The sequence below is a fragment of the Alosa pseudoharengus genome, unplaced genomic scaffold, assembly GCF_046254945.1.
Source record: "Alosa pseudoharengus isolate Yale_2024_CS ecotype anadromous, Long Island Sound unplaced genomic scaffold, YU_APseudo_1.1 YU_APseudo_1.1_scf_1, whole genome shotgun sequence".
In the NCBI taxonomy this organism is placed as follows: Eukaryota; Metazoa; Chordata; class Actinopteri; order Clupeiformes; family Clupeidae; genus Alosa; species Alosa pseudoharengus.
In genome coordinates, this window is record NW_027468564.1 from 12,164,841 (window position 1) to 12,178,826 (window position 13,986).

General features: G+C 42.5%; 1 protein-coding gene across 7 annotated transcripts in view; it reads right to left on the reverse strand.

The window, feature by feature from the left end:
• Positions 1-13,986, reverse strand: part of LOC143136317 (NACHT, LRR and PYD domains-containing protein 3-like) — a 286,890-nt gene that overhangs the window by 183,739 nt on the left and 89,165 nt on the right. For 2 of the 7 annotated variants that reach the window (XM_076296976.1, XM_076297042.1), the window contains exons 1-2: positions 6,511-6,585; positions 2,713-2,785 (exon numbers count right to left, since the gene is read on the reverse strand). The exons of 1 other annotated variant lie outside the window; for it this stretch is intronic. The gene's annotated coding sequence lies outside the window, so the exon portion shown is untranslated. Of the gene's footprint in view, positions 1-969; positions 1,086-2,712; positions 2,786-5,679; positions 5,791-6,510; positions 6,590-13,986 lie in introns of those variants that run through there. 4 more of the 7 variants (XM_076296984.1, XM_076297002.1, XM_076296993.1 and 1 more) reach the window with 4 other exon arrangements.

Consider the following 13,986-nt stretch of genomic DNA (forward strand, 5'->3'; position numbering starts at 1 on the left):
GCCCACAACATTTGAGGTCGGGAAGTTCGGTCTGGCATTGCTCCATTGTGGAGCAAGTATGCTCGCCCTAGATCGGGCGGACCAATCAAATCGGTCTTTATGATGATGGACAGGTGAGCAACAGCGCCTGGTCTATCACATCATCTGAGCACGCTTTGATTAGGCTTATGTTTGAAACAAAAACGCTGTGGCTAGAAGGATACATGGCTTTTAAGACCCCAAATGGAAAATGCATAATATTTAATGAGGTTTTATCACTGAAAACGATTATTTCTGAAAACTTTGGCCAAAGTTGAGATGTGGGAAAACTTGTGGTTTCACTTTCATCAAGGGAAAACAGCGCTGTTGCATTGCAACATGTTCCCTCGTTCGTTTGAAATCTCTGATTGACCACCTGTTCGAAGGATTTGCGACAGCCTTTCCCAGCTGTTTAACATGTTTGTAGCATATCAGTGTTCAACAGAATTATTTTTATAAACGGAGGGGATATAGGTTATCAGTTTTTTCCTAATAGCCTACGTATCTCTTAGATTTCGCTTATGAGTGTTGTGGGCTAGGAGTTATTGGCGGCACTAACTTTTACAAAAGACCAGAAAACAATGTTAAGGCATTTGTGGAGAAGAAGGATGGTTCGTGTGTTTTCTTCCTACACCTCACGTTAAGCTATTTCATTGCTCTGATTGGTTAGGTCTATCCAATTGAGTGCAGAGGCATTCCCCCCCTGTATCGGTTGAAACACGCCCCATAATTACGTCCCAATGGAGCAGTATCAGACTCATATTCTGACTAGAATTGAGTATGACCACGTCAGGCTATGGTTTTGCTATAAGTATTAATAGAAACTAATAGATTTAGAAATTGCGCTATAAGTGTCAGGATCCTGCCTGGATGGAATGACTTTGTGCCACCCTGGTGGCAACTTTGTGTAGTGTGCTGTGTTTGCTTGGTTCCCCATGTGCTTTGTGTTACCTGCCTGTCACCTGTCTTTGTCTCCGCCCCATCTCCTTATTTGGTCTGTTGTCCTGTCGGTTAGTAGGTTTGTCATTTAATAAAGTGAGTTTTTCTAATTTCTGCCTGGAGGAGTCTTGCACTTGGGTCCTATCCGCCAACCCTGACAATAAGAATTACGGTTGTGTTTAAGCATTTAGAAAAAACTGTAAGATTTAGGAGGGTGCCCAGTGATATCCCTTGGGCAATTTTGTATATTTACCCTTTCTTGTTCAATGTATTGAATACAAGATGAGACACTACAGGTGAATAGGGTAAAAAAAATAACTAGCAGATATCACTTTGAAACTTCCCCAGTTGATTACTTACATTAATATGGGAAAAAACTTACAAGTTATCTGAAATGTAATGTTTATAGTTTTTTTCTGAATGCTAAAACCACTCACTGAGTTCGCAAAACTAAAAGCACAAACACTGCTTTGCACTCAGTTCGCAATTTTGTAACATACGTTGCACAACTGTAGGTACAATCCACTGCACAGCACTCTTTTTGCGGAACTGTAAACACAACTCACTGTTTTGCACTCAATTTCCAAATAATCAACACACTCCTAGCAAAACTATACGCATGTATGGCTATTATTATTATACACGTGTGTTTGTTTTGATGTGTGTATATAAACACCAATACTTGAAGTTTGGATCCCTGTCTGTTTACAGAACTATGACAAAAGTATGACCTCAAACTGACATAGCCTACCTTGTGCACAGAGAAAGCAAGATGTGTTTTTTATTCAAACCATCAGTGTTTAGTTGACACATTGTGTTCTTATTATTGTGATGGTTTGTGTTTACTGTTTGATATGAATACACACTTTTTACGAAGGTGTGAAGAGTTAAGCAAGGTGTGTTAGCTTTTGCAAGAGAACTACATTGTTTTGCTGATTTGAGGAAAGGTTTTCCTATTTGTGTGTTTTGTGAAAATAGCCATAGTTACAAAAAATGTGCTTAAGCAATCAGAAAAAAACTGTAATTCACCAGCACATTTAAATGACACGTGTTAAACATTAATTCAAAGCAGTCGTTAATTAACAAGGTCAGCCTGTATGAACCAATGAATTAACTTGATAACTTGAAGAAAAACAGATGATTTCACGGATTAAACTATAAGGTAGTCCATCATTAAGTCTCTGTTATGTGCAGGTGTGCCTGTTCACGTGCTACTAAACATCATTAACCACCTTGGTCCAGACTACTGAAGTTTGGAAACTACAGTATTATGGTCCAAACTTACAAAGTACTATATATGTTTTTGGAAACAAAAGTTGAGCGATGCATCGTACCACGTTAGTAAAAAGCTAACCTCCGTAGTTGTACGGGAAATGCACTGTCCTCATTTGCTTTTGTGCTACCTTCATTATTCTACTGAAACACTTAATAGGATGCCTGATCATTCAGCTGCAGACACATATTGGATAGAAGTAAAAAGGGAAAAGGTCTATAGGTTAAAGTAAATTTCTCTGTACAGATCAAGGTCTTTGGCCACTGTAGTCTAGTTTGCATGGCTTTATGATAGTTGGGTCTGTAAAAATTCAAAACAATAGCTGAACTCAGACTTCTTTCTGTGAAGTTAAAAGAGATCTAACAACCATGTTGCTTTTATATAGCCTAATAGGAAACATTTTTGGAAATGTATGGGCACGGAGATTGCCATTCTGCTCTTACATTAAACTGCTATTTACTGTAGTATAAGAAGGAACTTACTGTTTTGAATTTTAGTCACTTTTCATTTCCTTGAGTCTCAGACGCTCCCTGTTGAGAACTGGCTGGACTTGTTCTGTCACAGGAGGGTAAGGCATGGTCATACTATCAAGAGCAAAGCAACTCGTCTTGTCATGAATGTTTAACTCTTTCTTCTTCATTCATTTATAGGTGCCATGCAGTGAGTTTGTTAACAAAATTATACAAAACTAGATGTACCGCAGAGCGGTACAAAATATGACCGCCGCTCAGTCCTGTACAGCTGTTCCGCGAAAATAAATCACACTTCAATTTGTCTCCATATTTTACTCCATCCCCCACTCTTGAAACTTTTGTGTATGCTTGTTTGGCATGCCTGAGTGTGTGTGTGCGGCTGCACAGAAAGTAGCCTACTGGTGCTGAAAAGTTGAATAGATTGTAGAATAGCCAAAGAAGATGTAGCATTGTTATAAAACCTTAAAATCTCTAAACAATCACGAGTAGGGCAGTTCATCACAGTTCATCCATTGCAACTGATTGATGAAAGGTCATTTACACCTGTAGGCTACATTGTATTTGGGAAAAGCAAAAGGTATCAGCATATTGTTATTTATGTATTTATTTGTTTGTTTGTTTGTTTGTTTGTTTATGAACAAAAACATCTCTGTCAGTTCCATGCCGTTTTCAACAGCTATCAAAAACAAAGGTCATTTTTGGATGGATGGATTTTTTGTGAATGTTTCTTCTTCTACATAAGATTTTAGTCACCTTTAGTTCATGTAATACTTCATTGTCAATGCACAAATTAAGTAACAGTAGTCTGAAACGTTATTGTTAATGCACAAATTAAGTAACAGTAGTCTGAAACGAAATGCTGTTTTACATGTAACCAGTGGTGCAAATAACTGACATGTCCAAATGGGCCTTGATGAAATGCGTTGCTAGACTGTTCATACACATTTTAACGGGCCAAAGTTGAAGAACTGTTGTCCGTTATTGTTCGTGCAAATATAGGCTGATTCATGTTCCCTTGCATTGTGTAACTGAGGTCCATGGCTAGTCTGGCTTTCACCAGACCAAGCTCAATCTTTTAAGAAATCAAAAAATAAATAGCGGGCAGATCAGGCTGGGTTCACCTGGCACCCGATATTGTTTAATTTTCCGATTGAGATATCCACGCTCTGGCTATTCTAAATGCAAAAATGCATCAGGGAGTTATGACAAAACTGTAACTAACAAACTAGATCCTAATAGAAAGCTGTTAGCTTCCCTAAGCTACAGGTAGGCTTATAAGGTAGGCCTATTTAGGCTACAACATAAATTGTCAATAGGCTATGCTGGCGACACAAATAAAATCTCCTTTGGAAACCAATGGCTTACGCCTTACAGTATCAAGCGGACTTAAACTGCCATATTGTGGCGAAAAGTTGTAATAAAATTCATGCAGCTCCATGAGTTAAGGAAAGCGCGAATGAAGTAGGCACTTCTAAATGGGACCCACTACACAGTAGCTTAATGTGTGTTGCTAAAGCAACCATAATGAAATGAAATGAAGGCGTCATTGTTTGGATACTTCACACACACATGCTTTTTAATTTCACAGACTACAACTACCAAGCTGGAATCAAAGCACATCGATTCCCCTCTCACACACCCTGCACGCACTTAAAACGAAATAAACAGGCGTCTTAGTCTCACGCATGTAGGCTATAGGCAAAACTGTATCAGTAACGTTGGTAAATCTTCCATTGCACAGAATGATTTTTGTAGCACGTGCAACAAATGACAGTCGAAAGATACAATTACAGTGCTGCTATCAATTTGCTTGGTATATCCGCATTTCTAGTTTTCTACAAATGCAATCAATCAAATTGGCCTCCATCACTCAACCAACGCTAACGGTAACACTAGGTCCTTATTGATATTATAAGATTAACGTACCTGCAGTAAAAACCAAGCATGTCCGATAAACATCCTCAGATTTATGTCGGCTTCAAGAAGAAATGGGAATTACATTTCATGTGAACATCGTCCTATCCTTATTAGACGTTCTCTGTGGTAAATTACAGTCCTTGTAGGAAGCGTCCATTGTTTTTTTCAACCCACTTTTAACTTCCAACAAAATTACGTCTCACTGCAACGATGCGCCATCTAGTGGACAAACGACTACTTATCGCCAATACTGGAAATGCAGCCATGATGATGTGATGAATATTTATTATGGCTTTCTTTTAATCCTACTGAATTTGTAATTATGTATCGGCCATTCTAATACCGATAGTATGTGGGTGCCTGTGTGTGTGTGCATGTGTATATGTGTGCACCGCCTTCTACAGGCCAATGAGTGTACAGTCACTAAATGTACACATAACCTAATTTTTTTAAGACCCCCCCATGGATGAAATTCTACGAAACTTGGCATACCCCCAGAGAATGCCAGGTCAATCATACACATAAAATGTGGTGCAGTTCTGAACATCTTAACTAAAGATAGGGGCAATTAAAGCAGAATAATATTGCATTTTCATTTTTTACCGGGGGGGTGCAAATCACAAATGAGTGATTATGGGCCAGGTTGATGTGGGCCCTTGAGACCAACATACCATAAAAGATTCTTCATCCTCAGTGCCACGGTTCAGGTAGTTATTTAGGAAAAACTGCTTTTTTTGCGGTTCGGGGGGCCCAGCACGGGGGTGGAGTGGCCCCCGGGGACGAAACAAATTTTTTCCGTAAAAGTCTAGTGTGGCTACATACCCACCAAATTTCATGTGCCCCGGTGGTTCGGTGTCCCGGGTATCGTTGACCAAAAATTCAGGAAGTAGATGACGGGGAAAAAAAAAAAAAAAAAAACTTTGACAATCCCTATATGACCGCTTCGCTAGCTTCGCTAGCGGCGGTCATAATAAATACAATTCAGACCAGAATGTTCTGATACAACCCCCCAATTGAAAGGCCAGTTTAGTCTTGTTGATAGAATCAAAAGTGAAATACCTAGAATTATTGATCTTGTCATGAATGTTTAACTCTTTCCAGGCGCGCCTGCAGGTGTACGGCCGTATGCACTGGATCATCAGGATACTCAACAATGAGAGAGGTTTTCCCCTGTGTGTATTCACACCAAGTTGGCATACCATAAATTCACAACTCTACACACGAACTGCATGACAGTACTGACATATACACTGTTCTGTACTATTTCTGTCAAAAATATCAAAATCAATTTAATGCGGAACTATATGAACACACACCTTTTGTTTGAGCAGGAGAGAGACCCAAGGGGTCAGGAGGCCCTGAAGCCCAAGCCTTTGCATGGAATCACTGCCTCAATATCAACAAATCAGGATGTAGGCTATGAATCTGATTGAATTTAGTGGGGGGCCCTTATTACATCTGGGCCCAGGGGCCCGAAAGTTTATAATCCGTGCATGCACACACGCAGCAGCAGAAGTTGAAGGCTAGGCTAGGCTACTTGTTGTGTTCTTTTACTGCCTTTTGTTGCTGGTTAACAGCACACAAACTAATTCATTAACTCAAGACTTCAAAGCCATCATGGATATAACACATCTTTTTTTGTAAACAACAAAAACAGAAAGGATGGGCAAGAACAAGGTTGGCAAAGTTGGTGTGCTTGTCAACACAACTAAACAGGTTAGACACTGAGATCGCCATTCTGCTCTATAACTTGAACTGCTATTAATAGAGCCACAAATAGGACTCCATACATACATTACATACAAATGCTACATACAGACACCTCCAAACCGTGAAAAAAATGTAATGAACCTTGCATGCAACTCATATTTAGTAAACAAAGGAACTTACAGTTTTGAGTTGTATTCTCTTGTCATTTCCTTGAGTCTCAGACGCTCCCTGAGAACTGGCAGGACTTGTTCTGTCTCAGGAGGTTAAGGTGTGTTCATTCCATCAAGAGCAAAACTTATCTTGTCATGAATGTTTAACTCTTTCCTCCTCATTCATTTATGTCTCTTGTAGTTACAGTCATATAGCATGTACTGTATGAATGAAAATAACACTGATGTCAGAATACAGGTCTCACTTTTCCTCTGTCTTGATCATCCCTCTAACTTAATGTCCATAAAGTGTATGTACAGCTCGTATCACATATGTCTTGTGTTTCTGTGTATGTGCATGTATGGCTACATGTGTATGTTAATGTTTTAAGGAGCTAGTTGTGACAACATAACTGTGTATGTGCATGTCTTCCACTATAACTAATTATTATTGTTATTATTATTATTATTATTATTATTATTAATAATAATACAGTTGCTATCTTTGCCATAGCTAAGCTGGTTATGGAAAGTCACTGTCAGTAGAAGACACTACAGCTTCTTCTCATTTCTCTTATTGGTCAAACCTCCCTTCCTCCATCCATTTGTCCCTTCTTATTGGTCAAACCTCCCTTTCTCCCTCCATTACGTCCTTCTTATTGGTCAAAACTCCCTTCCTTCCTTCCCTTGACCAAACCCTCCTGCTAATGGAAACATGAGGGGTGTATACAAAAAGAGGAGAAAAAACAGTTTATTTATGGATGTCAAATTTATTGCAAAACTTTAGTTTCCCTGTTTACCACTAGGAACACTCTTCAGCACTTTCTACACTGGCATGCCTTTGCAGTTTCCATGTTTGCCACTAGGGGCACTCTTCAGCATTCTCTACACTGGCATGCCTTTGCAGTTTCCCTGTTTGCCACTAGGGGTGCTATTCAGCACTCTCTACACTGGCATGCCTCTGCAGTTTCCCTGTTTGCCACTAGGGGCACTCTTCAGCACTCTCTACACTGGCATGCCTTTGCAGTTTCCCTGTTTGCCACTAGGGGCACTCTTCAGCACTCTCTACACTGGCATGCCTTTGCAGTTTGCAGTTCTCCCCTAGAGGTGCTCATCCAGAGCGAAATTCAGTTTCACAACAGCACCATTCAGTGCACACACACACACACACACACACACACACACACCCACACACACACATACTCAATAATACATAGCATTAATTAACATAACAATGATATAGAAAACAACAGAAAAGAATATAATAAACAAAACATATGTCCGTTATAAATATATACATAACCACAAGGCATAAAGAAACAATACAACCAAACGAATATCCTAAACACCCCTGTAGCATAATGCCCTGCTCCCTACCCCTGCAGAATGTTTATAATGACCGGTCCCGGCACGGAGCGCGCTTCCGCAATGGGACAGTGACAGACGTCGGAGCGTCAGGAAGTGTTGTGAGTAGATGTATGCGTTAACCAGATTATGGGCACTATACAGACGATATGACATGGCAAATGGACGACAAGCTAGTGGGTACCACACTATGTAATTGTTATTGATAAGAATGAAGTTGGTAATGACGCTGTAATGAGTGAATGAATGAATGAGCAAAATCGCACCAAACCAAACAATTGGTTTGCTGCGTGAACGAACGCCAAACCGGGGGCAAACACCCGACACCAACAATAAAACCCGCTGTACATCCCTTGAATAACACAAAGCCCACAGAACATGCAACAACACTTTACACCGCACATACACAACACATTTTACATTCAAAGAGGGATGCAGTGGGGGAGTGTGTGTGTGTGTGTGTGAACAAATTAGTTTCTTTCTTTCGTGTCTGCGCTTGCAGTGCAACGCAAATGAGGCAGTTGAGTTTCCCACAATAACAGTTTGATATAATGACATAGTCTGATGGCCGCTTGTAGAAAATAGCTTGTACGTCTCTCGATGGAACAGTTGGGGGAGATCAGCCTGCCACTGAAGCTCAACAAGCCCGTGTGTGGTGGTGTTAGGGCATCAGCCACGTGTGAGCCCAGGAACTTGAAGTGTGAGACTCTTTTCCAGGCAGTCCCTGGATGAGGTTTCTTCCTCCTGAAGTGGATGATGAGCTCGGTGGTTTTGGATTGTTCAGGATCAGTTTGTTCCATGTGAGTGTGTATGTGTGTGTGTGTGAGTGTGTGCGTGCGTGCGTGCGTTCGTGCATGCGTGTGTGTGTGTTCAGGATCAGGCTGTTCCGTGTGAGTGTGTGTGTGTGTGTGTTCAGGATCAGGCTGTTCCGTGTGAGTGTGTTTGTGTGTGTGTGTGTGTGTTCAGGATCAGGCTGTTCCGTGTGAGTGTGTTTGTGTGTGTGTGTGCAGGATCAGGCTGTTTCGTGTGTGTGTGTGTGTGTGTGTTCAGGATCAGGCTGTTCCGTGTGAGTGTGTTTGTGTGTGTGTGCGTTCAGGATCAGGCTGTTTCGTGTGTGTGTGTGTGTGTTCAGGATCAGGCTGTTCCGTGTGTGTGTGTGTGTGTGTGTGTGTGTGTGTGTGTGTGTTCAGGATCAGGTTGTTCCGTGTGTGTGTGTGTGTGTGTGTGTGTGTTCAGGATCAGGTTGTTCCGTGTGTGTGTGTGTGTGTGTGTGTGTGTGTTCAGGATCAGGTTGTTCCGTGTGTGTGTGTGTGTGTGTGTGTGTTCAGGATCAGGTTGTTCCGTGTGTGTGTGTGTGTGTGTGTGTTCAGGATCAGGTTGTTCCGTGTGTGTGTGTGTGTGTGTGTGTGTGTGTGTTCAGGATCAGGTTGTTCCGTGTGTGTGTGTGTGTGTGTGTGTGTTCAGGATCAGGTTGTTCCGTGTGTGTGTGTGTGTGTGTGTGTGTTCAGGATCAGGCTGTTCCGTGTGTGTGTGTTCAGGATCAGGCTGTTCCGTGTGTGTGTGTGTGTGTGTGTGTGTTCAGGATCAGGTTGTTCCGTGTGTGTGTGTGTGTGTGTGTGTGTGTTCAGGATCAGGCTGTTCCGTGTGCACCACAGGGCCAGCCTCTGGAGCTCCTCCCTGTCTGCAGTCTCATGTCCCCCAGAGACGAGCCCCACCACTGTGGTCCCATCTGCATGCTGTAGGGTGGCGCTGCTCGGGTGTGTATGTGGGGGTGCAGCCGTGGAGAGAGTAGAGTAGGGGCTCAGTACACCACCCTGTGGAGAGAGTAGAGTAGGGGCTCAGTACACCACCCTGTGGAGAGGGTAGGGGGTCAGTACACCACCCTGTGGAGAGAGTAGAGTAGGGGGTCAGTACACCACCCTGTGGAGAGAGTAGAGTAGGGGCTCAATACACCACCCTGTGGAGAGAGTAGAGTAGGGGCTCAGTACACCACCCTGTGGAGAGAGTAGAGTAGGGGCTCAGTACACCACCCTGTGGAGAGAGTAGAGTAGGGGCTCAGTACACCACCCTGTGGAGAGGGTAGGGGGTCAGTACACCACCCTGTGGAGAGAGTAGAGTAGGGGCTCAGTACTCCACCCTGTGGAGAGTGTAGAGTAGGGGCTCAGTACACCACCCTGTGGAGAGAGTAGGGGCTCAGTACACCACCCTTATTTACTGCCATGTTTGAAACTGCCATTTGAATCTATTTTCTCTATTGAGTGATTCCTGATTGTTTGAATTTGAAGTAGTATTCATTATATTTAGACATTATCAAATGCTGCTGAGAGATATGTACATTTCTGCATGTCTCATGGAATATTGCACTTATTTAAATGTCTACTGTTGGATGTATAGCCTCACCTTACATACTGTCTGTTCTCCACTTTTTTGTCTGTCTTTTAAAGGTTTTCACCTGGTGAAAATGACTGTTCATAACTGCTGAATGGATGCTAAAAGTGACTGCATATACCTGCCTGAATTCAAAGAAAATAAAGAAACAAAAAGAGGAAACAAAAGCACAGTTTATTTCTCAAGTCATTGAGTGGAATCCAGCATTCTTAATCTCCATAGATGTCCTTCCATTTTTCAAGTTGAGGATTTTGCACAGAACACTAGGCACAACTTGACAATTACGTATTAATTATGTGCATTTGTTTTGTGTTCTACCGTATTTTCCGGACTATAAGTCGCTCCTGAGTATAAGTCACACCAGTCAAAAAATGCGTAATGAACAGGAAAAAAACATATATAAGTCGCACCGGACTATAAGTCGCATTTATTTAGAAAAGTATTTCACAAAATCCAAAACCAAAAACAGAGACTATGTAACTGGATTATTGAGGCCAAAAAGATTACTGTTAATGAAGAGGAAGGAGTGAAGGCAGCCAAGAGGAGGGCAGGAAGGTAATTGCAAAGCAAAAGATTCACTGAAAGAAAATACCATGTGGTACACCAAAATGTATCTAAAATGTGAAGAATACAATGCAATCAAGCATTTTGGGCGATGTGGAGTCACAAACTGGCAGCAGATTAAATGCTCACGAGAGAGAAAAAGATGCAGTTTTAGACGTGACTGTATAAATTATTACTAAGTATTGAGCATACTAAGTCCCGCAACTCTAACCATCACAATGCGAGAAATTCCCACACATTTTACAGCGCTATCTGACGTTAATCTAATAATGCAGCGGCCTGAATGCGGGACTATTGACTGGACGGACCAACTCTGACTTCAATTGAACCCCATGCAGAGACACACACACGCGCGCTAGGGTGCATCAAATTTGAATGGGAAATTTTAATTTCAAAATATCAATTTGGCTGGCATTGCATTTTGTTCCAATTAACATAAAAATGACTTTTGCACAGTTTTGAATAATTCCATTGAGATTTAGGGGTGCCACCTAACACATGAACTTTGGCGAAATTTCGAAAAATGTGCAATCTTTAGTCTAATTGCCAAAAGTTGACCTGGAAATGTTGAGTACAGTGAACTTTTATACAGTAACATGTTCTATAGGCTTATCAAAGTAAAAGTTGTTTGTTTGCCCTTTGGGCAACTTGGGCATTTCTCAGAATTCAACTTTCAAGATTCTCCATTCACTGTCCTAGACAAAATGAATGGATGTCAATGGGACATGTTCACGTGGCCTTACCCTGAATTCTGTGCAGCAGTGATGGATGTCGGACACACATATACAATTTAATTGACTTTATTGTTAAACACAAAGGGCGATACTGACAAACTTAAAAGAACAAACCCTCTCTAGTGGCTAACTCACTGACTAACAGGGCCTAATGGTAAGAGCTGACACTAACTAAACTCCGAACTTAACTGCTCAGTCTGTGCCAGAGTCTCTGCTCCACTGAGCAACATCACCAGGGAGAAAGAGAGAGGGAATGGAACCTGAACTCTGAACCTAGCCAGTGTGTCTCCCCCCAGATATGTCTCCCCCACCCGCCACCCAAGAGTAACCGTCCTATTCAGGGATTAGCTTGGGTTTGCAGCGGCAAAGGTTTGGCTGTTGGTTGCGGTCATGTTCAACTCACACACACACACACACATACACACACACACAAACACACACACACACACACACACACACACACACACACACACAAAGACACAGACACACACACACACACACACACACACATACAGACACAGACAGACACACACACAGAGAGAGACATACACACACACACACACACACACACACACACACACATACAGACAGACACAGACAGACACACACAGAGAGAGAGACATACACACAAAGACACACACACACACACACACACAGACACACACACACACACACACACACACACACAAAGACACACACACACACAGACACACACACACACACACACAAAGACACAGACACACACAAAGACACACACACACACACACACACACACACACACAAAGACACACACACACACAGACACACACACACACACAAAGACACAGACACACACACACACACAAAGACACAGATACACACACACACACAGACACAGACAGACACACACACACACAGAGACATACACACAAAGACACAGACACACAGACACACACACACAGAGAGACACACACACACACAGAAACACACACACACAGAGACACACACACACACAGACACACACACACACAAAGACACACACACAAACATACACACACACAAACACACACACACACACACACATGTTCTCCACAGCCAAAGAGATAAATAGAGAGAGAGAGAGAATAAGGGATTCAAAGGAGAGAAGAAAGACACACCCAGAGAAAGTGGATGAAAAAAGAAGAGACAGGGCCAGATGTATGTTTTTGTGCCCGTGGGAGCTGCAAATGGCTATTTGCGCTTTTCCGTGTCATGCATATGCATTCATAGGAGGGTCAGGGGAAAGTGGGAGTACCGCGCAAACACAGGAGACGACAAGTGCTTTACATTAATACACAGGATTAGATGTTAAAATCCCTTGTGCCAAAATCCAAGGTAAAAACACATTCAGAAGCCCCTGCTCAAGTTTAACTTTAAAAAGCACACTACCCACAAATCCGCCAACAAATGGTCACAAGCACAATGCAAATGGCCTATCCAACAGCAGTAGCCTATATAGTATGCGGCATGTCATTGGGGTTATCAAGTGGGCACCCTCATTCACCGATGTTTCGTTAAGTTAGGCCCACGACACCTCATGAAGGCTTAACAGTGAAACCAGCGTCCTGGAGACACTCCCCTCCATGCTACCACTATATTACCACATTGAAATATCCAATACTCAAAATACTCTTAACCAGCCCAGGCATGGTCTAAGTTGGCTAGGTCGGTCCGTCCCGTTGATGTGGACTGAACCATAAACCATAAAGAACCTTAGCCAAGTACCATCACCCTAGGCACAGCCCATCACAAACACAACACAAATTAGCCAGTTAGCTTAGCCCATTATCTTAGGCCCCATCCCAAACACAAAACAAATTAGCCAGCAGTTAGCAGTTAGCTTACGCCCCATGCTGCCCCATATTACCACAACAAGCATCCAAATACCCTTAACCAACCTAGGCATGGTTGAAGTTGGCTAGGTCGGTCCGTCCCGTTGATGTGGACTGAACCATAAACCATAAAGAACCTTAGCCAAGTACCATCAACCTAGGCACAGTCCATCACAAACACAAAACAAATGAGCCAGTTAGCTTACCTTAGCTTGCGCCCCAGGAAGGGTAACTTCTCCTTACCCACCACCAAAACAAATGAGCCAGTTAGCTTACCTTAGCTTGCGCCCCAGGAAGGGTAACTTCTCCTTACCCACGACCAAAACAAATGAGCCAGTTAGCTTACCTTAGCTTGCGCCCCAGGAAGGGTAACTTCTCCTTACCCACAACCATTCGCTTGCCCGTTCTGCTGCTAAGGACATGTTACTAACCACCTGCCTTAGACTTCGACCACAAATGCCCAATTCAGACAGCAAGCCAATAGCAGATCTGGCCACAAACCCACGTGCACCGATTTCAATAGGCCTTAATCGTGCACTCCAACCTCGCTTAGCTGCCTCCTCTGCTATTTCAGTATATTTAGCTCTCTTCAGCTCATTGGCCACT